Source organism: Lonchura striata, chromosome 2 (assembly GCF_050655825.1).
Source record: "Lonchura striata isolate lonStrDom1 chromosome 2, ASM5065582v1, whole genome shotgun sequence".
Classification (NCBI taxonomy): Eukaryota; Metazoa; Chordata; class Aves; order Passeriformes; family Estrildidae; genus Lonchura; species Lonchura striata.
This window is the reverse complement of record NC_140704.1, coordinates 60,001,160-60,029,134: the sequence shown is the minus strand read 5'-3', so window position 1 is coordinate 60,029,134 and position 27,975 is coordinate 60,001,160. Positions and strand designations below refer to the sequence as shown.

General features: G+C 41.4%; 1 protein-coding gene across 1 annotated transcript in view; it reads right to left on the bottom strand.

Annotated features, from left to right (window-relative positions):
- CDH20 (cadherin 20) overlaps positions 1 to 26,459 on the bottom strand; it is a 121,794-nt gene extending 95,335 nt beyond the window's left edge. The window contains exon 1 of the mRNA XM_021552338.3: positions 26,081 to 26,459. The gene's annotated coding sequence lies outside the window, so the exon portion shown is untranslated. The remainder of the gene's footprint in view (positions 1 to 26,080) is intronic.
- Between the last annotated feature and the right edge of the window lie 1,516 nt (positions 26,460 to 27,975).

The window sequence follows — 27,975 nt, the reverse complement described above, 5'->3', positions numbered from 1 at the left end:
TCAAATCTGTTGGCCTATTCTAATCTCAGTTCTTTTAGCCAGTTTCAGCTGGCCTGGCCTAATTCAGAGCTGATAGCAACAGAAATCATCAGGGCCCTACACATACTATACAAAACTGCAACAAAGAGAAGAAAGAGCCAAATGAATATCCCATGGAGAAAAAAATCTACAGTAAGTTCTTCTCTCTTAATTGTGGTTCTGGCCTTGGTGTCTGTTGGGCAGCCTGGGGATTTGGCTGGCCAATTTATCACACGGGTGGCTTGGACCTTGTCATCAAACTGATCCCCATGGCCTTGAAAGGGTCTTTAGTTTTGTGTGGACACTTTTGGGGCATGGGGACGGAAAATTGAGATGTTGTTGGGGCGGCTGAGATAATGGGAGCCACAACAGGGGCAATAAGGCTACTCCAGAGGAGGCATGGGCATCTATGGATATGGGAAAAAAATCTATATGACTCTAGGCTTTTTAAATTGTGCTGCTCCTGGAAAAACTTGTTAATTTTATGATACTGACTGTATCTCTTCTGACTTCTCATTTGGAGGTTATATGAAACAAATCCCCAGTGAGCTTTGAGATCTCCCTATGGGATAGAACTCAGCATTTAAAAGTCAGGAAATTTATTTTACCTTTGTGTTCCCTAGTGACTTCAATTCTTGTAAGCCTGATTTCTGCTGCCTAAAATATTCTATAGTCATTTGTCACCATTATCTACTGCTTTACTAATGTTACTTAGGCAAATTATTATAATCTCAGCAAAAAATATTTTAGTATTTCCTTTACAACTTTGTTTAAATTAGTCTTAGCAGAATTAGATTAATAAAACATGCACCTTTCAATATACTTCAAAGTAACTTTAGCAAGATATGTGCATGCCCCCTAATTCTGCAGTAACAAGCAGATTGTATAAAGGCTGATTTTAACCAAGTAGCCACATCTTCTATTTCTCTTAAAATTCTCCCTGTAATGTAAGAGGTTTGGTCCACTCTCAAAATGTAGCATGTTGGTTATTCTTAGCAGAATACTTCATTAGGCAAAAGTACCTACATGAGATATATTGGGTTCAAAGGTCATATTTTCCTCTAAACATCCAAAACTGTTCTGCTTCCTTATATAACTTCATTTTTCTGCATCATCTCTGCTACTAGTTATCTACTGGCCTGGGCCTACAGATCCTTTGGTTGCCCAAAAGCTGTCTTCAAAGCCTTTACAAGAAATGCCTAAGATATGCTCTAGTTTACAGTCAGAAAACTCCTGAAGGCTCACTTCCAGTTGCTCTTTGGCATTTAATAATGCTGAATTAATGTACAAATAAGAGTAATCTGTTTATTCTCAGGTAACTACCTTTAAGAGCAAAGCCATTATGTTATCAAGAAGTACATTACTGGTATTAAAATACCATTATCATTATCCATTGCTGCCTTGACTCTTCTCTTTCCAGTAGACCTTGCCTGAACACGGCTTCTACACAGGCTCTCAAGTTGCAAGAATGTCAGCTTCGATTTTTTTGTTTTGCTTGTTTCTCCAGCACACACACACACACACTGAATGCTATCTGAATTTAGTAACAATGGTACTATAGCAATGCAATGGAAATCTGAATGAAGATACAAGACTAAGATTGTGTCTTCTACAGCAATTCTAAAGCAGTGCTATTTTAAATTGATCCATAGTACTTATTAAGCACAGTTCTGATGTCTTTATTAAAAGCAAAATAATATAAAGCACAATATTTGAATGACATTAAAAAATTACTAAACAGTGTAAAAAACATGAAGAAAGGAACTTGAATTTTTTTCTACTCTCTATGTGGGGTATGGAGCTTTTGGGAAAAAGAATGTGCCACGTATTTCCTGTGACATACAGAACCTGACAAGAAGATCTGTGACTATTTTTTGGCTGTGTCAAATATAAGGGAGAAAAGAAAAAAAGTTTATAATTTTTGAAAACATCTTTCTTCAGAGACTAAGACCTGGTGCTTTAGAGTTTGAAGATCTCTGCTGCATGGGTTGAGTCTTTCTACACATTTCTGCACCCTAGTACCCAGCACTCTTTTAGAAATGGCTTTTAATAATATATACTAGCAGTGTACGATGTAATTTAGCTCCTTTTTTCTCCAAGGTCTACCGATATTGTCTACCCTTTGCTATGTACATTGGTGAGCCTAATATTTCAAAGGAATTCAGTGCCAAAATTGACATTAATCTCAGTGAAGCTGGAATAAGTCCTGTGCTTAAGATACATTTGATAATTTTCAATTGTACCTTTATAAGAAAACATTTCATGCTTGAAGCCTGGTGTTATAATGGCTGAGGTTTGGTGTCAGGGACATCTCTGCACTTCCACAATCACACCTTTTTCCCATAACCGTTCTAAGACATGCCCATTCCAGAGCAGGGGAAAGGCAAAGGAAGAAGGAACACATTTGCTACAAGCTGTCACTGATACCCTTCTGCAGCAAATATTGCCCACTGGTCTGAACTGGGCAAGTCAGGGAATGTAACTATTTCATTTAGGCAGATGAGAAAGGGCTTTCTTCTCCTTGCAGTCTACCAGTCAGTTTTATGAAATAATTGGTTTTACTAGCATCCACTGCAATGCACTCCATAAACTGGGAAGAAATACTCCTGAAGGCTTGAGGCAAGACTGAACACAATTTCAGAGGCCTTTTTCATAAGTGAAATCAACAATCCATGCTAAGCTATTATTAGAAGTTTGAGGCGGAATTTCTATCCTGGATAAAAAAAAAAAAAATAAAAATTATTTGAACACCCTTGATTCAAAGTCTGCAGTGGTTCTTGAAAGGGAAAAAGGACCCCATCACTTAATAAAGCCTTATCTCTTTACAGTTTTTCTGCTCTGCCTTCCACACCGTGACATATGTGAACAAGCTCCCCAGAGGGATTTCAGTGTTGTTGCAGGAACTCGTCAGAAGAGTGCAGTGCATGGTAGCAGAGAGCAGTGCTGATGGCACACAACAAGTCTTGTGAGCAGATCAATACCCTTCATTGGACAGGCTTACACATCCGAAGCAAAGTTATGGGTCCAAAATCTTACCCAGCTTCACCATCGGGACCAACAAGGGTTCCTACCTCTTCTCACTCAGCTCCCTTTGCTGGTCAGAGGTGCAGTGAGCACCTCCCCACGCAAGGCTGGACTGGACCTCCTCTGTGATGTGTGGTTTGCAGGCTGCCTGCCGTGCCTGACGAGGTGACAACACATAAAGCCGCCTCCATCTCTGGAGCTCTGTGGAATTTTTACAGCAGAGTACATCTAATGGACGCTAGTAAAAACAAACTCCACTTGTTTTGTCTCAAAAAGTAAATAGGGTGAACACATCAACTGTGTTTATGTACTTACATTCTGCTCTAATTTAAAAGTAATATACTTAGTATAAAATTCTGTAGCCAAGAAGTGTAATAGAATGTAGTCTACTAATGCATAACACTTTTCATCCTGTGTATTGTAGCCAGACAGCTTTTTACAATTAGTGAGTAATGCACATATATTCATTAAGAACTGCAGTGTAATACACAGGGCGTCCACAGTTCTCCTCCTCTATCTTCTGCATGAAGAAAAAGAAAAGAAAAAAGGGTCACCTAATGTGACTAGAAGATGCATGCATAGCTAAGAATGAATACTAACTGTGTGCTCAAAGAAACCTATTAAAGCATTAGGGGGAGGCATTAGTAATCCAACACTATGTACTTTAGAATAACTCACTGCCAGAAAGAAAGATAGTGAGAACAAAACTAAAATAAAACAAACAAGGAAGAAAAGAAAAAAAAGAAGAAATTATGATTTCTTCATACAAGCTAACTGAAATATTTGTAGCAACAATATGGGACTGTTTCAGTCACAAAGCAGCCTGTCTGAATGATAATCAAATTAATTATCTACATTAACTGAACAGTTGAGAGCCCAGGTTGAAATTTAATAAACCACACTGCATGAGGATGCTTAAAGATAAATCACAGCATGTGACTCTGTGAGCATAATTTATTTTAAAACACTGCACTGTTTCTGCAAATTGCATTTATTAAAGCTATGCAAAAGCTTCAAATCCTTTCAAAGGTGAGGACATTTTGACTGTGCTGGTTCTTGTTATTTAAGATGTACTTCACAGAATCACAGAATTACAGAATGGGTCAGGCTGGAAGAGATACACAGTGGGTCATCTGATCCAACCTCCCTGCTTAAGTAAGGTCATCCCAGAGCACATGGCACAGGATTGATTCCAAGTGACTCTGGAAAATCTCCAGTGAGAGAGACTCCACAACCTCCCTAGGCAATCTGTTCAGTGTGCGGTCACCTGCACAGTAAAGAAACTTTTCCTCTTATTCAGGTGGAACACCCTGTGCTCCAGTTTCTGACTACTGACTCTTGTCCTATTGCTTGGAAAAATCAAGAACCTGTCTCCATCCTCTTGGCACTCTTTCTTCAGATACTTACAGACAATTAAGAGGTCCCTTTCAGTCCTCTCTTCTCAAGGCTGAGGAAGCGCAATTTCCTCAGCCTTTCCTCATGAGAGAGATACTTCCATCTCTCAATCACCTTTGTCACCCTTCATTGGACCTGCTTCAGGAGCTCCCTGTCTCTCTTGTACTGAGGACCCCAGAACTGGACACAGCACTCCAGATGTGGCCTCACCAGGGCTGAGCAGAGGGGCTGGGTGACCTCCCTCCACCTGCTGGCAACAATGCTCTTCCTAATGTACCCCAGGGTACCTTTGGCCTTCTTGGCCACAAGGACACAGCGCTGGCTCATGGGCAGCTTGCTGTCCACCAGGAACCCCAAGTTCTCTGCTTTCCAGCGGTTTGGCCCCCAGCTTGTCCTGGCCCATGGGGCTATTCCTCCCCAGGTGCAGGACCCTGCATCTGCCCTCGTTGCATTTCAGAAAGTTGCACTCTGCCCATTTACATCTCCCCAACCTGTTGAGGTCCCTCTGAGGGGCTGCACAGCCCTCTGGGGTATCGGCCATTCCTCCCAGCTTTGTGCCGTCAGTGAACTTGCTGGGGAGGCACCTGCCCCTTCATCTAAGTCATTGATGAGTTTGTTAAACAATACTGAGCCCAGTATTGAACCTTGGTGGGGGACACCACCAGTGACAGGCCTCCAACTACAGTGATTACAGTCCTCTGGGATCTGCTGTTCAGGCAGTTCTCAATCCACTTCAATTTGTGTCCTCTTCAACAATTCTTGATGAAATTGATTTGGCAATCATGCTAGGAGGAAAAACATGGATCCAACCTTTTGCCCAAGCTTGATCCCATCCCACCTTTTCCTATTTTCTCTTTTGAGCTCACAGTTCCAAAAATATTTGCTCCACCCATTCCCCTAACATACATGCCAATGTCCCAGGCACATGATCATCTGTCTATGTGGCTACTCTCATTTTTATTTGTTGTCCCTATTCTAAGATGCCCAGGGCACAGTCAGCATGGTCTCAGCTGCTGATGGGGTTATGGAGATGTGGCCACAACCTTGTGTCTTATGCAGAGACACACCCAGCTCTGACCAAAATATGGTAAGGATGGTGCCAAATGGCTACTGTGTCCCATCCTACCAGACCTTTGATAACAGCCAGGGCAACTAAGAGGAGCGAGGCCAACCAGACTGCGACACGGCTTCCCCCTCCTGTCCCAGCTGGTAAGACCCTGGGTGGTGGGATTGTGTCATGATGGGGGGCATGGGAAATCAGGGGTTGAGAGCAAGCAGCCTCCCACCACTACTTCCACAGGGCTTGCAGGAGAGCACAGCTCCACCCTCCCCCTCGGACACTGGGTGCCTGTGGGATGTGGGGCAGCAGGGCTGTCAGCAGACTCATGGTGGGGAAGGGTGGCCTGAGGGCCAGGTGGATCCTGGTGGTCCTGGCATGGGAACCGTGCTCCTGTCCCATGCAGGGACATGGCACCTGCGCACACTTGAGTGACGTGTGTACTCTGGACCCACAAGGTTAATTACAATGCCACCTGTAGGAGGTACTTTCCCACAAATACGAACCTTCTGTTTTTTCCATATGCTCCCATATGGTCCAATTTTTCTTCATAAGCAGAGTTGTACTAGAGCTAAGAAATGACAGCAAAGCTTTACTTGTGTGCCTGTAATGTCAAAACCAAAGTCATCTGACTTTGATAAATTCACGGTTTAAAAAAAAAAAAAATTAAATAAATTTCATCTTTTCATTAGACACTGTAACTTAGGAATAATTTGCATGCACAAGATGCAGGAAATTTGGTAGATTTTGTCATGAAATATTTTCATTTGTGCCTTGCAAGAGGTAAGTGAGAAAACTAAGATTTTGTTATCTTGGTGTCACTCTGCAGCCTTTTCACTCTGCACATTTGCTGCAGTTCAAATATGCCCTGCTCTACACATGTAGAAAACATTACAGAAATCAGATACAATCTCTGTTAGTCGTGGGGGGAGTGGAAGAAACAGTTTGATTGTGATGCACTACAAAACACAGTATTAATGTGTGATGCATTATAAAACATAGTATTAATCTCTCAAATAATAGCAGAATAAACACAAATGTTCTTAATCAATTTCTTCTAATTCTTATCAACAATAAGGAAAAAATCAGATTATAAAAATGCTTGAAGCATTTCAGGTTTTTCCACATGGCATCTGAAAACAGACTTTGTTAGCAGATTGACTGAAATCTCTCTGGTTTTAGAGATGTGTGAATGGTTGTGAGAGGAATGCCTGAAACAAGTCACTTCTAGAGAAGCTTTGAACAATAAAGAGCCTCTGTTTTCCAGTGAATTGTGCATATGCACACAAACGCTCATCCATAATGTGAATTTAAAATAATCCTGATGGGAGTGAGAGGGGGGAGGGACACATGGAAATAACTAAGCAGACTTTGACCCTTTGTGTCAGAAAACAAAGCCTTGTAGTTGAAATCTGCGATAGCAGCTCCCATTTGACATGGTTTTAACAGACATACATGCCTTCTGGCTTAAGCCTGTCCCTAAAGGATACTCAGACCAAGCAAAGCTTGCTTACAAGCCACCCAACCACAACACGATGGTTTTAAGTGGAAACAAATGAATGGAATAGATGTACTTAAAAGTCCAAACTGAATTAGTCAAAATCACTACAGCTTCACTTTGCTAAGTCAGTGAAGGGCAGGAATGGAGCATCTGGAATAGCTGTTTGGCATAGGGTCACTATGAAGATGAATTAGGGTTAATTTTCTACTGGAGTGTAGGTCAGGCACTGTGCTGTGGCAGAGCACTCAATTTACTGGGTATGTTTTGGCCTACTTAGAACTTTAGAAAATAAATATTACAATGTTAAATTAAATATGCTCTGTGACAAGGACTTGCAACATTGGGAGAATGTGATTTATATGCAATTGGCTCACATATACCATCTAATATGATATGCACAGTGTAATGAAAGCTCAAGGGTCTGATCTGCAGTGCAGAGAGGCTTTACAATCCTCTTTCAGGTTGCACATTGTTTTTTCTTCCTCCTTTTCTTTTTTTTTTTTTTAATGACTACATGAGTTAATTAGTGGTTATGTACTCTGTCTCTTTGCCTGGCCTAGCTTATCCCTACTGCAATAAATCTCTTTTCTTTCACTCTCCCAAGGATCATTACAACTTTAGCCAGCACTGAACAAAACTAATTGAAAGCCACCTGCTTTTAGGATCACCTTAGTGAAAAGTGAAGAAGTTAAGAAACAAAATTCAATCAACTTTCTAACAGTCTTTAATTTCCTATTAATTCATACAAGTGCAGAGGCAGAAAACCTCTCACATTATCCCTTTTGTTTTCACTGCTGGCCTTATCATCCAGTTCTCCTTACATATGTAGAATTAGAAATTATTATTTTTGTAACCTAAATCTCCCATCATTCTTTAATGTGGAACTAATAGTTTTACATTTTGTCTTTTAAACTGCTGCTATAGTAAAAAAAAAAAAAAAAGACATTTACTTGCAAATAGCCTTCCTATTCTTTTTGCTAAATATTTGGGTTCTTTTAATCAGGCAGGTCCAGATTCAGCAGAACTTTTATAGATGTCGAAGTCCACTTAAGCACTTACACAAATGATCTAAATCTTACTGCCTTTGATGACGTTTGAGCACCTGCAGAAATCTGGGAAAAAGGCTGAACATGCAAGACTGAATAGTTACAGATCTTGTGAGGGATGGCCTTGGTACCCAGAGATGCAAAACCTCTGAGCACATACTGAACCTCAGGCAGATGACCAAGCACTACTGAAGCTGATAGGAAGAAAGCACATGTGTCATGATACACACTTTGCTACCACTGCGTAGGAACTCACAATTTAGTGGTGTGAGCAGGAGTAAAAGAAACATTCTTGAGATAGCTTGATGGCTACGCTGTTTCTCCTAACTAGTTTCACAGCTCACCCTTAATTGTGGAGAAGTGAGCCTGGAAAAGGTTAAGAGTGGCTGATTTATTTCCTGCAGGCCAGCCGAAGCAAAATACTGAGAAGAGAGAGAGAAAAAAAAAAAAAAAACAAAAGGGGAACAGGAGACAGATGGGACGAACGACTATTTGTGTTGCAGCAGGGCTTAGATGTCCCTGTAAAGCCTGGGATCCCACAGCGCGAGATGCTGTGCAAACATGTCACTGAGGGTGTTCAGTAAGGGGGAGCTGCCTGTAAACGCTGCATGTGGAAGTCCCTTTGAAGTCAGCAGAGCCCAAGCGTGCAAGAGGTTTGTACTGCCAGGCCATGCATTTCAAGCTGTATGATTAATTGCTGTCGAGTGTGCCAAAGCAGAAGACAGGCTCTCCCATAGGATGGCCACCAAAGATACAATGAGCTGAGGAAGAAAAAAAATAAGGTCACAGATAATCTGCTGGTTTTATTTAATAGTCACTGTTTACTTCCTGTGAGTGTAAACATATCATTATTTTTCCTACTTCAAAAGAATAAGAATTCTATTTAGATGAAATAAGTTTAAAACAGTGCAGGTGACACACAGCATGGCATAAATGCTACCTTCATGTAAATGTACGCTTTTCTCGTCGATTATAGTAATAAGATATGCAAAGAAAGATCAGAGGAATATAATTTGATCCTTTTTGGAAGCTACTCTGAGATCCATGCTGCGTGTAGCATGTGTGCGTGCACAGAAGAGGAAGAAGAGTGAGGAGTCACAGCACTGCAGAACCTTCCCAGAGATAGCAAATGCCTGCTGCTTTAGAAGTGAACTGATGGCTACAGAAGGTCAATGGATCTAGAAACAAGGTGAGCCCCCCAGTTTGTGAACCTGCAGTTTCAATTATGCGATCATTGCTACAACATGCAGAAAATGCTTAAACACAAAGGCATACAGAAGAACGAAAGGAAGGAAAAAGTACCAGTCAGGAATAATTATCACAGTGTATAAAACTTTCCACTCCTTTATTATCATAAATTGCAAAGTTTTATTGATGCATATTTTATCACAGCACTCTTGCCATATGTGATCTGAAGATTCAGAGCCTGTCCCTGGGGACAACGGTACTGATATAGATAATCAAGAATTCCTTTTATGCTCCTCTCAACACAGCCACAGCTCAGATTGAAATTAACATCTTTTACAATGAAACACCAGTTTTCTGCCACAACTAGACGTGACAGCTGGAGAGAGAGACCTGCTTATCCAGTTATTCCTTCAAGTCTCGGTTTTATTACAGGCATGAAGATGTAAACTAAGTACAAAGCAATGCAGACGGTCACTGAATACCAGAAAAACGAATCTGCATGCAACATGCCACATGAAGAAATGGGAAGAGAAATGCTTCCAAATAAATCCAGGGATGAAAAGCAAAGATCAGACACAGTCCCTTAAAAAAAAAAACGATGAAGAGGAATCTAAAAGCTTTGAACTTTTGCTGTGTTCACTGCATGGACTAGACTGGGTGATGCTTGCACACACGCATGTGCACACAGGAGTGGAACCCATGGCCAGAAAGAAACTCAGTGTGGGGCTCTGTCCTACTTAAATCCTCCAAAGCAAGGATATGACCTAGTGGAAGCACTAAGGCTGCTTAGTGTTGGTACGTGTTCCTGGTCATTTTTTTAGCCTGACTGCTTCCACCTGCACATCGTCCCTGTTTCTCACGCTACTGAGGAGGGGAGCATGGAATTGTTTTACCCTGCTCCCCATGGGGTCAAACATCACTGTAGCATCTGACTGTCTTTCTGTAGAGCATTAAACAACAAACATCTGCCATGTAGGGCTCTCCCTCTCATCCTCCTCCCAAGGGAGAACTGGGTATGCATTGTAGTGTTTTGTTTTGTTTTGGCATGACTTTGTTTTTGTTGTTTTAAATCTATGTGCTGAGTATGTTGGGAAGGAAAACAAGGGCAGCACCTTGCTTGTGAAGGATACGCTGGTGGGGTTTGAAATGGTCATCAGTTTCTGAGGAAGTTAGCGTCAAAGTCTCAGCCTGGTTTCCCAGAAGGCGCAGCTTCCTGCTGGCTGCTAGAGCTGATAGAAAGGTGCAAACTTCACAGACTGTCACAGGGAGCTGGAAATGATAATGCACTGGAAAATTGCATCTGTTCCATGTGTAAAAGCAGTTCAAGTCCAGCTTTGAGCACTTGCCTACCTATCACAACATTTCAAAGGAGCCTGTTGCTTTGTTATATTACATGCTGGGGCAATACATAGCAAAACCTACTCCATTGATAATTGGGTTTTTTTCTTTTCTTTTCTGATTAACATCCTACAGCCTAGGGGTTGTCTCCAAACAGGGAAGCACAGAAGAGAGGTTATCAATGTGTTTTGAAGCATGTAAGTGGGCAAATGTGCTGTTAGAGATGCAAGGATGCTCAGGAAACGTTTAAAGGCTATTGCACACCTTCAGGTTAGATCAGGAAAGAAGTACAAAAGGGAAGGCACATGCCACTTTTCTAGCCTCATGCCTTTGTCTTTTTACAGGTTTCACAAAACAGTACTTCTGCATTTCAATTCTGTGGATGAGCTCAGGCTAAAAGCACATGTAAATGCAAGCCCACTTTAGGGTCATTATCAAGTAAGACACGGAAAAAGAAGGCTATGAAAGAAGAGAGATATGTGGCAGAACTGCAGTATAAGGATCTAATTGAAATCATCAGCAAAAAAATTAGCACTAACACATTAGCTGGATGAGTCTTCCAGGGATAAAAATGAGAGGGCAGGACCTCTCACCCTGCATTAGGAGACTGTCATTTTCACTTTCCTTAACCAAGGAATGTTTGGAATTTCCTGCTTCTCATCCTGATCATCTCACTGGGAAAGGCTGATTCCCAAATACTCAAAGCATTTTGCATTCACGAAGGAGATTCTTTTTTGAGTTACTCATTCTGCCTTTCATTATTTTTTAATTGACACATTTCCCAGAGTTCAGTATTCTAGAATGCTGGCATTGGAAGGATTTAATAATGAAGATATTCTTCTGCATCAAGGACACTTTGGAACACAAGTTCAGATGACTGGGATTTCTCCAGTCTTGCACACACATGCACACACACACACACACACACACACACACACACACACACACACAGAGACACAGAGTGATGGCTGCAACCCCACTGCAACTACGAAGTCTAGATTAGCTAAGACTGTTTGAGAGAAATGTAACAGTGCCTATTAGTTTTCCTTTCACAAGAGATTCAAGATAGAATATTTACTATGATCATACAATTTTTATATCAGATTGAAAAACAGAATTTCTATCTTGCAAGAACTTATAGCATTTGGCATTTCTTCTAAGTCAGGCTAAAAATCCCAAATAATGCAATTTATCTTTCCATGGAGTTCTTAAAAATCAGCAAAAACTTTAATATCTATGGTATAAGTAATTTCGAAATTTTAGAAATAAAATGTTTAGTGTTAAGGAGCAAGAGGGGTGTGGTGATCTTGCTCCTTCACTCCAACTTCAGATGGCCACAGCTGAGAGCTGATATTCTTGACCCACTTGTCTCTATCTGCCTATGGATCTCTCTTCCCAGACAGAATTAGAACCCCACCAGACATGAAAATCTCATGGTATGGCTGCTCCCAAGAGGCTTCCAACTATGCAACATCTCATCCCAATTACAAAATATATATGCCAGACAGATTTTCCTGTGGAACATTTTACTAAAAGGTCTATTTTCACTATGAATATTTTCAAATTTAATGTACAACAGAAAAATACTTAATTGAACACTTTAGTGATCAAACCTAGTTGGTTTTTTACAACTTGCTTTTTTGAATCCTTTGAGTGCGACTATCAAGACAGAATATCAGGTAAGAAGACTAGTATCCAACTTAGAATCTCAGTGTGATTTGTAAATAAGAAAGGACTTTGAAAAGCATTTGAGATGAATCTTTCTTCATGGCCTCAAGTTTTAAAAGTATGTTTTATAAGCAACACTTTTTATAATTCTTTTCATGCTAATATTGATTTCAAAAATTATTTTACAACTGGAAATCAAGAAGCATACTGGAATATTTTTATATAAAACTTTCAATAAGGTATAGACCTCATTGGGAATCTTTGCAATCTAGCACAATGTATAGAATCCAAGTCAGAGTTTAGTGGGATCATCTTTGTAAGAGAACAGTAGTAATAAATTCATTAAAAAAAAATCAGACACAAGCAATCAAAAATCAGTTGCTTACTACAAAGAGAACTCAGACCCTCTTTTAGTGAAATGTATTCTCATTGCACCAACAGAACCCCATTGAAAGCAGTGAGCTTGCATTATGGTATTAAAGAGCAGAGTAACAGAGACATGCCATGTTGTAAAAGTTCTTTACATCTTTCTTTGAAATAATGACATGGATCATTGTTCCAGATATCAGTCTGTCCTTACGCAGTAAATCCTGGATCTTTAAGATAGATGGGTTGTAATTAGAACTAAAACATGGCCTATGGGGCAAGATCTTTCCCCACTTAAATCACATTGTTTTCATTGCTGTACTGGTGTAAATGGTATTTTTATGTATGTGTCCAGAAGAGAACTGAACTGCAATATTTCTTCTCTGCTGCTGAAATATTAGCATTAAAAAAGCAGTATTTTACAAAAGTCATATAAACACAGTGCTTCCAACACAATAAATTTTGTTGGAATTATTTTGCACCATCCTTCATCCTTGAAATTATATCCCTTCCTTTGTGGACTATTTTAAAACTAAAAATTCTGAACTTATTTGAAGTAAGGCTCAGCAGTACATTAACTGGTAAAAATCAAAGTATTTATTTTTTTTCCCAAGCCCAGAAGAATTAATTTTGTTGCCACTAAAGAACAGGCACCCAACTTTTGAACAGAAACTGACCTAATATTTCTGAAAACCCTGCATGCAATTAGCTTCTTGTAAGAGCCATCTTTCAAGCAGTCTTTTTCTGCCTCTGAACTCCAAAAGCTGCTCATGAGATCTAGCAAAATTAGGATATTAATAGAGAAACATTTATCAAGCTCGATGGGGTTTGTTAGAGGCACACTTTTCTAGTTAACCAACACTGTCAGGGTATCTTTTAAAGCAGACAATACTGTTAAGGCCCTCCTTATTATTTCTGCTTCAGGTTTTTCACAGAAGTGTCTGTCCAGCAATGGAAGCAATGCTGCTCTAGGAAGGGCTGCTCAGACAGCAGAAAGGCTGTAGCCCTCCTTGGCTATGGGGTGGTGTGGCGGCCTCGTCCCAGGACGTTGTGATGTCCAAAAGGACTCGTGGTATAGGAGGGTGTACACCTGCACCCCTCAGTGCTGTGGCCATGTGGAATCACTGGGGGGTGTCCAAAGCACAGAGGGCTGCTGCCCTCCTGACCCCAGGGACTGCAGCACATTTCTCAGAAACTTTGGCCTAGGCTGAAAAGAAGAAAATGGCTGGTGAACTGACACGGCAAATTCATGGTACTGGATTGGGAACCAGAGGTTGGCTCCAATATTTGGTTTTTCTCTTGCCATTTTCCTTGATGGCCACACTGTTCTCTGGGCTTTTTCTACCTTCACTCTGCCTTGTATTCAACAGTATTTTGGTTTTTGATTATATTCTCTTCAAGCAAAAAAAGAAATTTTTTTTCCCACCAGAAACATATGAACTTCAACCTTTTCTAGGAAAAGATTTCTCACATCAGGGCTCCTTCTTGGCACTTTGAGACACAAATCACAATCTTGACCTCTTCATTACTTAGTGCAATTGCTCTGACAAGTTTTTTGTCTCAGCATTTCCTAAAGGCTTTGGTTTCCCTCAAAAACATGATGATTTTGAAATTTAAGCTTTGACAAAACAGAACTGTGATCTCCCAGCTCTGGTATTTGGACTGCAAGCACTATGCCCTGTGTGTTTGTACTGTAGGGGAATCTGCATATTACCTAACACCTGCAGGCACCTCCAAACCACAAATGATAACTAATAATAGAAGTTTTACCTTTGTCTGGTGATTCAGTCTCAGAAACCTAAACTTGATGTATTTCCTCAAGCACTCAGATCCACTCAGTGGACAAAAGCTAAAAAATCCCTGTTGTGTCAGCAGATCCAAAGCTAAACTCAAATAGGCAATCTCATCAGACTGTGAACCATTGGCTTTGGCACTAAAGTGTCCTATGTTAGCAGAAGTTGTGCTAAGGCTGGACACTCATCCCACCCCATCTCTGCCTCCTTTTTCACTCAGACTCACTTGGCTGTGCTGGCAGCACTCATTTACTAGCACCAGTACTGCACAAGTTTCAGATAAAGGAGCACCATTTTCTGCAGTCCTATTCCTTAAACATTTATTGTCACATCTGTGACTTTTTCGAGTTCCAGGGTTTTATATAAGACAGGAACACTGAGGTTATCTGATCAACTTATGTTGACAGTACCCCACACATGGCAGAGGACAAGAGGATAAAACACTGTTAAACATTGTGAATGCTGTGTCTTCCCCCTTTTCCTTTTTATTTCCTCTAAACATTACTGGAGAAGAATGTACTGCAAAGTCATAAATAAAGTATACTTGTCAGAAGCTATGATCTTAAAATATTCTAAGGGTTTGTTTGTGTTCTCTCCATAAATTGTTTATTGGTCAATATGGACAGAATTTGCAAATGCATCCTCCTTTGCAGTTCACTGATATTATCTCCATTCTAAATACTTTCATCTAGTATTAAGCTTCCAAAAACCCCCCACTTTCTACCCTTTTTTTATTGATGAGAAATTTTCTAAAGTTGAACATTCAATTATGCAGCATTAGGTTACCCCATGTTTCTTATCCTTAAGGACATGGTGAGTGTTAAAGGACTGTAGGACTTTAAAAGTTATTATCTGAGGTAGGGTTATGTAGTTGGGTTGAAACTTTTTGAATCGTCTCCATCTACACAGTAAAGCAAAAAAGAGAAAAATTTCTGTAGAAAATAAGTTTCTAGTTTATATTTTTACTTCCCTGTGTCATGTTAATGACACAGTAACAGTCCAACACTGTGAAATGGTACCCTGGTGGGTAAATTATTACAAAAAGAAGTTTATCAAGGCAGTGATTTCAGTGTCTGAATAACCCATGAGAATATAGAACAGGAAAGATCTCTTTAGCTAGAAAAGATACCAAACTTTAACACAGAAAACAGACATTTTCCTAACTCTTTAAGAACCCTGTAAAGTAAGGTGGTCTTCCAATAAAGCAATCATTCTGCATAGGCTAATATTTTAAATCAGAAGTGGTTCAGTCCCCTCTAGATAGTTCCTAAAGAGGCAAAAAAATCTGACCAGTAGACTTAAAAATGCTTTTGAATGCATGTAGTGGTTGATAGATTGGCTATTTACAGCTAGTAAGTCAAATCTGTTATGACATTTGGTAATTACCTCTTCAATAAATAACTTGGTAAGTTCCCAGAAGAAGGCAATTTATCTCAGAACAAAAACCGTTTTGGTCCACCAACTCTTTGAGGACAATTGGGTAGGTAACTGCAACTACATGGGGAATTTGGATACTCAGCGATCATTAAAAATAATGGGAACTTAAGTGTCCAGATCCTACAGCAGTTTCAAAACTCTTAGCCATGCTCTCCTGGGAAAACTTCTTTTTGCCCGTTGCAAAGGTATTACACTTAAACACTCAGAAAAGTAAGAGAACAAACTGCGTAAAACCCCAGTGTCAGATGGTTATCTATGAACATTTACTAAATTGACACAATGAAGAAGAAAACAAAACACATTATAATTTATTTTTGATATTTTAATTATTGATGTTTCAACAAAATGAGGACTTCACAGCCAAAGGGATCATATGCAACATGATTGAAGTGGCAACAGAATTTAATGGAAATGCATTTTTTTGAGGCTAGGAATTTGTTGTAAAAAATTAACACCTACCTGCCACACAAGCATATATGTTTGCTCTGGATAACCACCTGTACAGCCCAGTAGGGGATTACAGAGGTAATGCAATGGAGCTCTTTCTCCCAAGGGTGAGAAACAAATGAGGTGGAGATAGCAAACAGTAGTAGAGAAAGGTTATTAGCGATACTGGCTATCACTGCTGTTAGCCATGGCTGATTCATTGCCTCACTAACAGTCCTATTTAGCAGGCTGTAATACAAATGAGTCTTTAATGGGAGCCCCTTCTCTTGCGAAGAGCAGCAGGACAGCAAACGAGGGCACTTGAAGACTACATGGGCCAAACAGGCAAGGAAAACAGACAGGCAGAGACTGACAGCTCAGTGTTGAGGTGCTCTCTTTTCTTTCTCTCCTTTGCTTCCACTATTGCTCCTAAACATTTGAATCTAGCAGCCAGCTCCTTTGTCCTCCACTTCATGCTGAGATGTACCCTGGGCAGGAGACAGAAGGAGCTCACCTGGAAGAGTGGATCCTCAACCACAGTGTATTTAACACAGCACCTTTAGTGGCACCACTAAGCTCACCCTCATGAGGATTCACCTTTCCCAAGTCTATACTACACAAACAAAAAAGGTTTAGCCATGGTTCAGACCAACATTTCTATACAATGGTTACATTTTTTATATAGCCCTAATATCTACAACACATTACTGACAGATGCCTTTCTCTTGACATATTGATGAGCTACAACCTGAAAACATATGCAAATCAAGGAGTATGATTTTTTTAAAACCCCCTCCAATATTCTTTACTCACCCTGGAGACTTCTTGTGGGATCCAGATGCTGTTATTCCAATTTCTATCTGTTACCACCAACTTCTCTGCTTTCTGCCATGCTCATTTACAACCCTGTGGAACAGTTATTTGTCTTCTTTTTGTATTAGTCTATTTCCAAGCCAGAGCCACATTCTATACTTGCAACTTATCAGATCTGTCCCTTTTTGTCTCTGTTATTCTATGAAGACATTTGTCATTTCTTTCTGTCTGCCTTACTATACAAATCCTGTTTTCTTGCCCTCCTGCAGCTTCTTTCTCTGTTCAGTCTCCTCAAGGTTTTGTTGCTATTATCATCGTTTTGTCTCAGCATGCTCTCTGTCCTCTAGAAGGCTGGTTTGACAGATCCTCTCTTGTCATCTGCTTGAAGGCTGATTTCAGCTCTTCCTTGCAGCACTGTGCCTATGCGCCTCCTCCGCTACAAGTGTTGAATGTGGAGCTTGTTCTACCAGAGCTGCTCCTCGTGGCCCTTCCTCCTAAGGAGCGTCTCCAAGGCAGAAGGTGTACAGGGCTGCAGGCCACAGAGCTGGTCTGGCAATGTCAATCGCTGACTGCAGCCTTTCCAACAGGCCTGGCAGCCCTTCCCCTTGTCATTATCAAGGATGTGCACTAGACATTGGACAGGATCTCCTCTGGGTGTCCATGGGGTGCCCAGAAAAGATGGTGTTTAACCTTGCTATTAGAATAAGTTTACCAACTTGTGCTCACTCCTCATGCATTCTTTGCATGGAGAGTGCCCATTTCTGTATCACTTTCTGAAGGAGACAGAGCAGCAGCCCCTCTCAGGAGGTATGGTAGTTGTTTACTGCATGCAGCCCTCCTTTGACATTGAAAGAAACTGAATGTCCAATTAAAACACACAGGAACCACTGATACAGAGTCTTCCCATATTTCTCTTTCTGGGAAAGCATTTTTCTGTCCTTCATAGGTCCTTCAGGAAGCCTGCAGATTTCGTCTTTATTTCTCCACTCTCTTCCTTAAAAACACATTTTTGCTCTGAAGCCTTAATATATTACACCTGCAGGTCAAGTAATACATAATATTTACTTTAATGGTTAATGTCCTCCAGATTATGCATGGATTGGAGGATGCTTGGGGCAAAACTTCACATTTTATTTGAAGGGAAATGCTTCTTTTCATTAAGGAAGCTCCCCTTTCCAGAAGTCAGTCTTCTAGATCACAGAGAGAGCCACCATAACTTCACCTCTTAAAGCCTGTCTCTCCTCTTCAAAAGTATCTTAAAATTAAAAAAATAGACTAATTTCAGCAATGGGCTAAGCACATAGAAGGTACTCCAATTCCATAATCTAGTGAAGTACCTACATTATTCTTAAGAGATTTGCCAACTAGTGATCTACTACTGCTATTTTAATTTATGTTATATCGTGATTGCAATTCTAAATTAAACTCATACAGGCAAGAAAATTTATAGTTAAGCCTTTCTGTCAATCCTTAACTTTCTTCGCAGTAACAAAGTGACATATTGCAAGGGCTCTCGACTGTGTCTCACAATACCTAGGCATGAACAAAGGTTAATTACTGCATTGGATTTGAGTGACAAGGTTTTGCTGGTGGGGGGGCTACAGGGGTGTTTATGTGAGAGCTGCCAGAAGCTTCCCCCATGTCCATTACAGCCAATGTCACTGGCTCCAGGATGGACCCACTGCTGGCTAAGGCTGAGCCCATCAGCAACGATGGCACCACCTCTGGGATAACTTATTTAAGAAGGGGAGAAAAAACCCTTGTGCAACAGCAGCCGGAGAGGGGAGTGAGGACATGTGAGAGAAGTAACTCTGCAGACACCAAGGTCTGTGAAGGAGGAAGGGAAGGAGATGCTCCAGGCACTGGAGCAGAGATTCCCCTGCAGCCCCTGGGGAAGACCACGGTGAGGCAGCTGTGACCCTGCAGCCACTTGAGGACCCGAAATCAAAGCAAGTGGATGCCCAAGGTGGCTGTGACCCCCATGGGAAGCCCATGCTGTAGCAGGCTCCTGGAAGGACCTGTGGATGTGTGTAGAGACCCCATGGTGAAGGTAACCTATGCTGCCAGGATTTGTGATCAGTCCTGCAGGGGATTCATGCTGGAGCACTTCATGAAGAACTACAGCCCATGGGAAGGACCTGCATTGGAGGAATTTGTGGAAAACTGAGTCCTGTGGGAGGGACTCCATGCTGAAGCAGGGGAAGAGTGCTGGGGCTCCTTCCCATGAGGAAGCAGAAGCAGTGACAATGTATGATGAACTGACTGCAGCCCCAATTCCCTGTCCCCCTGTTCCACGGGGAGGCAGAGAAATTTGGAATGAAGTGGAGTCTGGGGAGAAGAGCTATGTAATAAGTTAAATTGATTTCCCCAAGTTGAGTTTGTTTTGCTGGTAACAGTAATTGGTGAGTAATCCCTGTCCTCAGCTTGACCTGTATTCTCTTTGTATTTTATCTCTCCAGTTCAGCTGAGGGAAGGGATAGAGTGGCTTTGGTGGGCACTGGGATCCAGCCAGGGTCAACACATTCCAATTACACAGACTCATTTTTTACCTTTGATTTGCTAAAAGGAATCATGCAGAATAACTCAGCCCTGGTGCGCTCCCTTTCTGAAAACTCTTAGCACCTCTTGGGCTGTGCTGTCAGGTGCTGCAAAGCCCAACAGGGCAAACCCTACACCTTTCAGAGAGTGCTTGTTCCATTGGGCATCTGCACAGAAGCAGGGAGGGCATCTGTCCTTCTGAAAAAAGTAAAATAATTTACAAAAAGGCCTTACTGAGAAACAAATCCATATGCTTTCCCCAGGGGCCCCATGGCAGCCCTAGCCGGCAGTATTCCTTCTCTCTTTGGTGAGGACATGAACTAATGGCATGGGCACACAAGAGCATCACAATGCTAGAAAAAACAGGAGATGACACAGATGGCAAAAAGGAGAAAACTAAGAGGGAAATTCAGAAGGCAGCCCTATCACCCAAATAACTGTGTGTTTCCCTGGTTCCAGCTTAAGCTTGGACTGGTCGTGGTTTGGGGTATCATTCCCTGAATGCTCAGGTTTTTGAAGACCCATTACAAAAATCATCATAGTCAAACACTTTTAACATACAGAATGCTTTTAGTAGTGTACCTTGAATTTATTTCTTAGCATATGAATTATGCTTTTCAAAGCAAAAAAAGGAGTTTAAAAATTGGAACTGCCTGTGACTGCATGAAATGCTCCTTTCATCCATTCATTCTGTAAATGAGGACCCGAGTCAACTCCCTCACAACAGTTACGGTTTCTCAAGTCTGCAAACACTTTTCAAATGTAGGCTCTATCTTTTGGAATGCCATCAAGACATGCTTGCTAGTTGTAGCTGGTGAATTTTAAGTGTTTAGCTTTCAGATGAAATGTATGTAACTATGTTAAAAATTCCTCTGAAAAAAAGTAGGTCTTATACATGCGTTGCTGTCAGTTTTCACAGTTCTATCCTTTTTTTAATTACCCAAGACATTCTGATTACAGAGCTACAAAGTAATCTATTTAAAGCTGGGTTTTACAGTGATCTAATGGGCACAAAAAACATATGGAATTAGAAAACATTTACTTCTCTTCCCCTTCTTCTTATATTGCCAAATATGTTTAAATCAAACTTGTTTTAAAAACAAATATTCCCAGGGTAAGGACTTTCATATCAACTTCTGGTTGTTTCTGCTGAATTAGAAACCTCTGGCAATTTTTTCCTACTGAAATGTAAATGATGACATATCATTAACTAGCAGCATTACACCACTAAAATACTAGGATGTGTCTTGCTTGCCTCAAACTTCCCTTTCCTTAAGTGCAATGCCTTAGAGGCAGCAGTGTTTAAATGGTACAAAGTACTCTACTAGCACCAGCCTGAATCTTTATTTAGCAGAACAAGCTTCACATTCTTCCCTGCTAACACAGTATATGGAAATGTTCAGCTCCTCCATAAAACACACTCATACACTATTACTGTCTACCCCAAGGTACAGCACTGACATGACAGATTCATGTTCCCAGCTGTGACATAAGGGCTCTTTGACAATACCACAGTGAAAGCCCTATTAAGAAAACATGTGCCGGACCGTGCATCTGATGCAGTTAAATGCTATATAAGATTTTCCAGGTGTTAATGAGTTGCACGAGTAGAATGAAAATGAGGGGGATCCGTGCGCTTGGAAATTCTCAAGGAGCAGGACTCAGGCTCTCAGAGAGACGGACAAACAGCGCTTTATAAGCACCACTGGCCACACTCTGCACCTGACCATATGAGGTGATGAGTGACCCAGACTATTCACTGGGGGAACTGTTCATTGAGAATCGTTTGCATGGGAAAAGACAGACTTTCATGTCTTCCTGCAGTTTACTACATCCTTTTTACTTTGCTCTATTTGGGAAAAAGCACTAGTTATTTTCCCCCTTTTAAGCACTTTTTTTTTGTTGTTCTAAAAAGAAAGAAAACATTATGCCTGTTGCTTCTTGTTTTTAGTTTTATGAGGGATTCAGCTTGACCCAGTATAGATAAGAAATTGTCATTTAGTTAATGTTAAAACATCACTACTTAGAGTTTATGTTTTAAAGGACAGACAGACAGTCTGTTGAACCCTTTGAAAAAGCAGTGGTTGAAATTTTTCAAGGCAATGATGAGGTTTAATATAGATTCCTTTAAGATACGTATAAAATCCTACGTATGGGCTTCCCTGAGAATTTCAACCACTGATACTTCAGAGTATGTGCATATGTTATGTGCATATGTGCATTTTGTACAGCAGCTACCTACAGGAGAAATGTTTATTCATATAATCTGTTGACTTGATAAAAGATTGTTGCATTTCTTTAGCATGTGTGAATTTTGTGGCTACTCTCCTTAAGGAGGTAAGTTTTATTTATCTATATATGACAAGTACAATGAGGGAAGGCTGCAATGCAGATTGTTTCATGCTGTTGTGACCACAATCACAGTCTTAATCCAAGCATACAACTGTATCTAAGGAAAAAAAAAAAGATAATTTTGTCGCCATGCTACTTGCAGCCTGATTTTCTGAAAAGGGGAAGCTCCCAGTAATGTGAGAACCAATGGAGTGTCTCTTCTCAGAAGTTAATTTAGAACAACCCATTTATTTCCAACAGAAAAATCAGTACTATTTTATCTTTCATTTCCAATCTAATATCCCAAGTTGTCTACCCACTCTTCCCCCGCCTCAGCGGAGTTACTTAAATTAACTTGGAGCACTAAATTTTCTTAAAGGCATAAGAAGACTAGGTGGAAAGAATAAGCAAACCACTGTGATAACACATTGACACAGAGTCTTGAAATTGATGTCTTAAGGGTTAAATTCCTCTGGCTTGCCAGGTGTTCTGTGCAAATGTTGCATTCATACAATGTAGTATCTGACCATTTAACCATATGTCAAACAATCTTTGCTATGACAACCAGATGTAGACATTGCCATGGAATGAAATTATAATTTTATTAATTACCCTTTAATTAGTTGATACAGGAGAGAACATGCAGTAATTTAGTCATAATTGGCCTGACTGAGACTCAATACTTAAAGGGATGGAATCTGTTTGTGAGACTACTTGTTATGAATAACAATTATGTCTGTGACAATGCAATTTTATTATGAAGATGTACTATGCATTTCAAACAGTATAAGCTAGTATTAAGGATAGGTAAAAGATAGTATCCAGCATTCTAGCTACAATTTGGTGGAAAATATTTTCCTTGAATAAAAGTGTGTAATCCTCTCTGTATTTTGTTACATATTATAACAATTCAAGAAAGACCCCTTACCAAACTCACTGTGATGACCAAAGTGTGTTTTCAATGCATTTTATTATAGAAATGAGGAACCACTTGCACTTAAAAAAAAAAAAAAATCTTTTATCAATCTTCAAATTGTTCTAGACTTTAACATGGTATTTGTGCAAGCACAACATACAAAATTTTTGAAACACTCTTTGGCAAAACATTATAATCAGAAACTTGAGCAGTCTCTGATGTGACCACTTGTCAGCACACTTTTTGGATATTTGTAAGAAAGTGGAACATCCCTAGATTTCTCATATTACATAGGTGCAAATAAAGTTAGTAGCATCCCTGTCTAGACTGTAGCAATAGGTAAATGTCTTGAAGACATTTTTCAACACAGATTGCTGTTAACTCAGGAATAGTCTTCACAGACTGAGTATTGAGTATCACTGTAGTAGGACAGCACATTCAACAGCTTAATAAAGATGTTTGTGAAGTGGATCTTAACATTGGCCCTTACATGCCCAGTTGTTAAGAGATGTTTTTGCCATTCTGGAGCCATCATGCTGTCCTTGCTCTTCTAAACTCTATGACCTGAGAGAAGACTGCAGTGTTTTTGTACTTTTAGATGGACAACATGCCTCATGTTTTTGCCTCTTGTCTTTCCACAAAAGTCTCAGAAAGTGCAGGTCAAAACCTTCAGCAAACACAGCTCCGACAAAATATAACAAACTGCTTTACTTTTCAGAGCTGAATGATAGCTCTCTCCTTTTTTTTTTTTTTTTTTTTTTTTTTCTTGTGATGGGTATCTTTTAGTTTTTTGCATGTGCAGTGACAGAAATTATACTTGACTGAATTTCTTTTAAGACCTTGCCCAGTTACAGAATGATTATTTATTTCTTTATGATGGATGTGGAGCCTATATAGATATCTCCAAGCGAAATGAGTCTTTCATGTAACTGCTGTAAGGTCAAGGAAGTTATACAAATGATAAGTCTGCGTCCTTTACTATTAGACTTTTAGAAATCCTTCTAACTTGCTTAAATGACTATGGGCTGCTTTCGAAGTTTTTTTTTCCTTTTTCTTTTTAAACACAACATCCTTCCATCCTTTCTAGCACAAATGTGTATATATATATATATGTGTGTGTGTATATGATGTATATGTATATGTATATGTATATGTATATGTATATGTATATATGTGTATGTGTATGTGTATGTGTATGTGTATGTGTATATGTGTATGTGTATATGTGTATGTGTATATGTGTATGTATATGTATATGTATATGTATATGTATATGTATATGTATATGTATATGTATATGTATATGTATATGTAAAAACATGCTATATAGGAAAGCAAAACACTTTTTGCCTAGGGTGCCATCTTCCAGTTAACATCAGTAAGTCATATTCTGTTGCTTGTAAGTGCATCTTGCTCAACAACTTATCACCACCTTCAGTACAAACACTCGCAGGTTGTACCTTCCTGCTGTGTCACAGGGAATAGCTAACACGGTGTAACAAGAGATCATTTCATTAGATTACCATGAAAGAATCACTGCTGCAAGGAACTTGAGCTGAACAGGGACACAATCACAGTGTTAAAAACTCGAAACAGTTTACGATTAAAGCCTTGTGTGACTGCTTGAGAAATGTCTTAGAGCAGCACAAAAGCTGGCACCATTAGCTTTCATCCCTGCTGAGTTGGCAAAAAAGTGCACACATAAGTAAAATGCATTAATTGGTATTAGTCAATCTAGTTAAGATGTTCATTCTCCAGGCATCTTCAGATTTCATTTCCATAAAATAGGATTTCTTTAAGTCTCATAATTTGATTTTGTCCAGCCCAAAATGATATTGACACAGTAGCAGCAAAAGCACAATTACAGCCCAGCTTTACAAAGGTGCTCTCTATCTAAACTGGGACCCACGTGCTCCCAGTTTCTCTCTCTCACACACACACACTCACACAAACACACACACACGGAAAAAAAAAGCAACCCACATTTAAAAAAAACCAAACAAAACCAAAACAAAACATCTGCGGAAGAGGAAAAAGTGATGCATTTTCCTATCATTTTCCTATTGCTATTTTTCCTCCCTTTCCCCTGTATTTTTCCTACTGTGCATTACTGATTACTGCACTTTAAGATCAGAATGAACAATTAACTGCCTAATTATTCCAGTCACACCAAGCCACAATGAAATCTTTATTCAGTGTTTACAGCAATCTTTGGCAGAGACTGTCTTGCTGTTTTTAAACCAAGAAGAACTGCTCCCTTTGGCTCCCTTCAGCATCAGCTGCCTGGGTTTCAGAGCTGGATGCCAATAATCAGCCTCCTTTTTCTCTTCCAAAGTGTCTATTTTTTTTTTAAGGGTGAAAAGACCTATTCTCATAAACTCCCCATATATTCTGCCTGATTTATGTCCCAGCCACTGGGTCTCTTCCTTCCGTATCTTTTACCATTTGTGTCCCCCTGCACCCCCTCCGCGCCGCTCCCGCGGCGCCCGCCGAGCCCCGGAGCCCCCGGACAACCCCCGGCGCCCCCCGGAGCCCCCCGGACAGGGGGGCGCTTCTTCCTCGGAGCCCTGGCGAGGGGGCGAGAGGCGGAGGGGCGGGGGGGGGATAATTGGCAGCTCCGGCTGTACAGCATCCACACACATCCACACACGCACACCTTCTCCCATAGCTTTTTCTCGTTCTGCCGAAATCTCGGAGGAGGCTCCCCGCCCCAGGAAAGTTGGAGGGAGCCGCTCCATGCCCCTGGCGGCTCTTTTTGCCCGCTCTCCGTCTCTCCGACCCGCTCCCCTCTGGAGCCGGGCCGGGACGCTCCGAGCCGCGCTCCGCCCGGCGCTGCTGCCGCGGCACAGCACCTGCGGAGCGGGGGAAGCTTGTCCCAGCCAAACTCCAGAGCGACCCGCTGCGGGCTCGCTTCGTTCCCCACCGCACCCTCCTCGTCCTCTGACTGCTGCTGGGCAGCCAGCGGGTCGGGGAAAGAAGAAGAAGAAAAAAATAACAGGAGGAACAACTAAGATTAAAAGAATACTAAAATCCTCAGGGGAAAAAAAGGAAGAAAAAGTAAAGGAGAAGAGAGAAAGGAAGAAAAAAAAAAGGAAAGGGGAAAAATAAGAAAGAAATAAAGGGAACAAAAATAAAGAAAATGAGAGGAAAGAAAAAGGAGAGGGAGAAATAGGGGGAAAAGGAAAAAAGCAAAAGAAAAAGTCCGCGGAGGAGAGGTCGGGTTACCTTGCAGTGTGGACGAGCTCCCGACTGCCTTTCTAGCGACCGGACTTCCCTCCTCCGCCGGGTGCGCCCCTCACATCCCGCGCCCCCCGTTCCGCGGCCGCGGAGGGAGCCGCGCTCGCTCCTGCTCGGGCTGCGGAGAGAGCTCGGGCTGGGGGCGCTGCGCGGGGCCGCGCGGCCGCGGGCGGAGGAGGAGGAGGAGGCGGAGGAGGAGGAAGGAGCCCCGCGGCCGCCCCGCTCTCCAGAGCTGCCCGCGGGAAGCGGCCGCCGCTGCCCCTGGCTCCGCTGCCCGTGGGTATCGCGGCGGGTCTAGCGCTGCCGCGGGGACCTGCGGGCGGCGATTGGTGCCGGGGAGCTGCGCCCTCCTGCGCCGCCCCCCGCCCTCCTTCCCGGGGAACCCCCGCCCCAGCTGCGGCCCCCGGGCTCCAGCAGCCCCCGGCTGCGGGAGAGCACCCCCGAGTGTCCCCCCGCAGGGCTGGTTACACCTCGGGAGGATTCCAAAACGCCCCACACTGGCTGCTGAGGTAGACCAAAAGTCACGCCGGAGAGTCGAAGCGATCCTTTATTTGACTAAAAGGGTACGGAGATGAAAGCTGGATTTCTTTGGAAGGCTCGATTTTAGTTAATAAACATGCTGAGACTAATGTCAGAGCTACTTTTATGAGGGCAAACAGTAGAGTTTCCTGGAGGGTTTGTGTAAGACTTTGGAAAAATAAAATAAAGGGGTTTTACATCCACCTTTAAAGATCATTGTAGTGTTCATAAATGCTGCTAGGCTTGCTGAAATACTCCCCGTCCACAGAACAGCAACTGCAAAGGCAGCAGCAGGACAAGGCATCGTTTCTGCCAACTAATTTGTCTCGATCTTGACCTGAAGCAACCAGGAGGGCAGGTATTTCTTATCCACCATTCCTGTGCTAGCCTTCATCTTTCTGCACAGAATGGGAAGGCAGCAAACTTGCACCAACTTTGTTGATTTGTATGTATGAAAAAGAGAAGGATACTTTTCCACTTGGGTATGAGGAGGTTATTACCTCTCTAATAGCTACCTGTAGTAATAACTCCTTTTTGCTGCCAGCACACAGCCCGTTCCCTGTCTCAGTTAAATTGGAAAATCTCAAGCAACTCCACTAAGCAGGGCTGTGCCCCATCAGTCTGTGGCCAAGCCGGTGAGTGGCAGTAGGAGACTCTAAATGTCCTTATCGATTACCTGGGATGCTGCCAATCCCTCAACAATTAGATCTGGAGATGAGGATTCAGATTATACAGTCAAGATTTGTTTTGGGTGTTTTTTTTTGTTTTCTTTTTTACTCTCCAGATTTGCACTAATGATTATTTGCAGAACTACGGTCTCACTGGCTAGTTTTCTGGCCCTGCATTTTTCATATTGATCGTAACATAGTCATTTCAGCATTACAGAAGAAAAAGGGCAGTCAGATCTCTGGAGAGAACTTGCTGGAAGTTTGAATGCTGGCAAAGTGCCCAAAACAAATGATGAATTACAGCTATGGTAAATGAATACTTGGGTGTGTTGGGAAGCCATACAATGTTCTCCCAGTTTCCTCTGTTTAATGTTCATCTTTGAGCTCATCCTCACGCTGATGGAACATTTTTGATGTAGCAGCTGGAGGAGGCCAGAATGGTCTTTGTCAGCATTACTGGTCAGCCACAGAGACTCGGCACACTCCTGAAAAAAATAAGGCAAAACTGATCCCTCCCTAATACTAGAACAGAATACTTGTAATAACCTCTGGAAAAGTATCATAACACCATTACTACTTCGAGTATGATTGCAAGAGCAATGACCTCTTACTAGAATTGAGCTGGTAACTGAATCAATGCACTTCTTGTAGTATATGCACTCATTCCTGTTCCTGTGCTTCAACATGGTATACTTA